This window comes from Hordeum vulgare, chromosome 5H, assembly GCF_904849725.1.
Source record: "Hordeum vulgare subsp. vulgare chromosome 5H, MorexV3_pseudomolecules_assembly, whole genome shotgun sequence".
Taxonomy (NCBI): domain Eukaryota; kingdom Viridiplantae; phylum Streptophyta; class Magnoliopsida; order Poales; family Poaceae; genus Hordeum; species Hordeum vulgare.
Genome location: NC_058522.1, coordinates 457,061,943 through 457,065,807, shown reverse-complemented (window position 1 = coordinate 457,065,807; position 3,865 = coordinate 457,061,943). Strand labels below are relative to the sequence as shown.

The following is a 3,865-nucleotide window of genomic DNA, read 5'->3' as shown; positions in this document are numbered from 1 at the left end:
TAATCTTCTGGGCAAACTAGTAGATGCTACATTGCAACAAGTACGTATACAAGTGGTATTAATTGAGCAATGATACCGTATCTATTTCCATGTTGGTTTGATGATTTTGCTTGATTGGATGTACCACCAGTTTGCCTTAGGCAATTAAGTTCTGTCATGAATTAGCTACTGCAAAAAGACTAATAATACGATGCAACAGATCAATGTCAACGCATGTGCCCGTCTGTGTCATGCATGAACTGTCATCGCTTGTTCCAAGCAATATACTGTATGCATCACATGTATATCAATTAATTTGATCAGTGACATGAACATTGGACGCTAGCTCTGCAAGTGGAAGCAAGCCGTTGCAAAGGTGCTATTGTAAAAATAGTCCCACTCTACTCTAAGTAATATTTACGGTACGCAATGTAAACAAAACAATTTATATATGCTAGTAAAAATTATAGAACAATTCAAATCACTCCATGCATATACCGAGGGTATATATGTTGAGCTAGTTACACTAATGTGGAAATGGAAATATAATTAGGTCAAATTATTCCGGTCTAGCTACAAACTGCATTATCGGCTGTACCATTAGTTTGATTTTATATAATATTTGCATAATTGTATGTTTCAGAATTATAAGCTGTAGGAGTATAATATAATGGTAAAAACAATTCGGTGACCAATCCAGTAACTGTCACGAGAAGCGCTTCAACCTGCATACGAAAGTTAATGCACAAGGTCACCAGCATGTGTACAACTATGTAGTCCTGCGATTTGCAGACGGGTGGAATTACAAAACTCCCAGAGAGAACAGGCAGCGAATGGGATCGATCGATCGCACGCCGCTCAGATGCAACAAGAGGAGCAGTACTGTGCATGTCATCTCTCTCACAGCAGCCACGTGAGCCAAGTAATGAGCCTGGCCAGCCATTCCCCATTCCTTTGTCATACATGAGTGTCGAGCCAGTCCTGCTTAAATGCTTGGTCAGTTCCTGTCCCTAATAATCGGTCGATGCCTAGCTTCTTCCAAGATTAGCTGTAATTTGCATGCATTATTGTGGAGTAGTTCTATCCAAGAGCTAGCATTTTCACTGCTAGCATGCATGAAAACGAGCATGTGCTAGCTGTATAGGTGTGTCGTTTTCTTGTACTGCTGATGTAAACATGCATGGTTAAGATTATTTGACGCCAATGCAAAAAATGCAAGTTGACTGGGGGCTTGGGGTGCATATGTGGAAGATGAAATGGGAGAAGTACTTCACACCACACGTCCACACACAGTTCATCTTTGCTGCTAGCTCTTCTACATCGTTTATCACATGAACATGCTACGTAGCCTGGTGCATTTTATGCACATGGATTGTAAATTTACTGCATGCCTGGTCATGGCTTCATGCTGGACAACATATCAGAATGAAATTCTACTGTACGAACAAATCTGCACAGTTCCCAGAAACAAATACTGTCTGCTAATCAATGGAACTAAATGCAAAACAAATCTGCACCTGCTATGATAAGATTAGCAGGAGGAAATTATATATAAGATGAGCAGGAAGGAGGTTATGATAATATGAGCAGCTTGAGGAGGAGCTGATTAATAGTAGATGACTTACCACACATATGCTGACATAAGAAGCAAGCCACTGCCGCTGGAACTATCATATGCATGAGGCGTACGAATTGCGCAGATGCTGGTTAAAGGGATTGAAGCCTGGTCCGAGATCTCCAAAACGTACAATCCATACCATGCTCTCCATGTATATGATGTATGTGGAGACCTTGAACCAGACAACAACCCCCTTAACCTAACTTCAACCTGGACTTGCAGTCCAAACAAACCCAGCAGCAAAAGATCGGTGAAGCTACTACCCCATGGATGGACATAGTGGAAGCAAGAAGCTAGAAGAAGATATAGGCAGAGGAGAGAAGAACTGGGCAACTGGCTACTGAAGGAGATGGAGAGGGGGAGCTAGGGCTGGTGGTTTTGAAGAGGGGAAATGGGCAGTGGCTAACTGGCTATGGATGATGGGCCACTGAATTGCCATTTATTGAGGGGCCTGCCATTGGACATACACGAGCTGTGCACTGATAGCCACTGAAAACAGACTTCATTGCTTGTGGTACAGGCGTACTGTGTGTGTGAGTGTGGGGTGATTTTTCTCCCAAGGAAAATAGAGTGCTGCTGCTACAGTTTTGCCACTATGCTCGTATGCTTCCGGTTTTTAGGTTTCACTTTTACCCGCTCACTGTTTTGGTTTTCTTGACTAGCATTTCCACGTTTGTAATTGGTTAGTTCTGATACGACTTTTGCTTTATTGTTGGTAATAACTAATAAGTCAAACCATTGAATAGTTGTGCCAACATATGGAAAAGCACATACTCATACTCCTAGAAGTTAACCAAATCCTAGGAAATTGGTCTGGTCTTAATATAAGAGAAGTCAACTTATGGTGACAATTAGTCTTAATATAATTAAGAGAGAGGAAGTCAGCTTAAAAAAGAGAAGTCAACTTATGGTTACAATTAGTCTAATATAATTAAGAGAGAGGAAGTCAACTTATACTTACTATTGGACTCTATCTATTCCAAAATACAGTGCATATATGCATATAGATTATTATTTTTTAAAAACCAAGCTTCCTAAAAATTGATAAATTGATAGAATAAATATCTAGGTCTACAATATCATTAGATACATCGTGGGACATAGTTTTCTAATTAGATACATTGTAGTAGAACATATTTTTGTAATTAGATGGAGTGGTAACTGTTTTATTTATCTAGTATCATTAATGCTGATATGTTTCTCTATGAACTTGGTCATACATTATGATACTACTTGACTTCTTAAAAAATAGTATATGCACTATATTTCCTAACGGAGGGAGAGTATAAGAGAAGTGAACTTATAGTTATCAAACCAGTTCTAGAGGCATATCTTTATAAACCTTCAATGATTGATTCTTTGGTCTTACATGTAGAATAATTACTCATGTAGTAGAAAAATGATGACAAAGTAGAAGAAATAAAAAATAATGAAACTTCTGTAGCAACTCCATCATCTTTCAGCTCTGGCTATTGTATTTGGAAGCACTCCCCTTGATAGCATATTGGTGCGAGTCATTTTTTAATTTAGTCTGCCCAAACATTTTCCAAAGAAGCATGAGTTCAAGCAGAGAACTTCGGTGACTTATTATATCCCCGAAAACAGGCTCCCTCACCTGGCTGATAACCGATCATGCGTTGACTGCCTTCGTGGCCATCGGATCCAAGGTTGATCTGACGATACACATCGCAACTCTTTTCCACGCGTTGACTCAATAGGTTTTGCAACACAGGCTATGTTGCAAAGACCTGAAGCCCAACTCGGGGTTTGTTGTGGTCCGACCAGGTGAGACGATCACCTAGTTCACCATCGTCAAATATGTCGCCTTTCATCCGTCTCCGACCACCGTGTCCATGACTACGAGATCACAATGAGGCCCTCCTTCGTTTCGTCCTCTCCCCCGGTTGATCCCTACTCTAGAGACGTCGCCCCGCTCGAAGTCCAAGCTATCTCTTATGGCCGCCATGGCCATGGAGGGAAAGCTCACCAACCTTTCCTGGATCGCACAACCTCCCACATGAATCCACACCCACATCTACACACCCACGCCCCCCACGCACATACCCCACGTTGCTCCAACCTGAGGCTCCTCGACTTCAGTGAAGGGGAATTTTGTTTTCCATAGTAGAAGTTGTGTTTGATTTTATTCTGCAACAAAGACAATGCTTTATAAAGAAAAAAATGCTTTGGGATGATTGCAACAAGCCTCTTATTACCAAGGGACAAGCACATTACTAAGTTTACTGCCAAAGTTGCAATAGAGAATGG

At 40.9% G+C, this 3,865-nt stretch overlaps 1 long non-coding RNA gene across 1 annotated transcript; it reads right to left on the bottom strand.

Annotated features, from left to right (window-relative positions):
* Positions 1-264: 264 nt before the first annotated feature.
* LOC123395957 lies at positions 265-1,958 on the bottom strand. Its single transcript, XR_006609866.1, has 2 exons — positions 1,605-1,958; positions 265-960 (listed from the first exon to the last, which is right to left on the bottom strand). It is a non-coding gene; the product is annotated as an uncharacterized LOC123395957 (long non-coding RNA).
* Between the last annotated feature and the right edge of the window lie 1,907 nt (positions 1,959-3,865).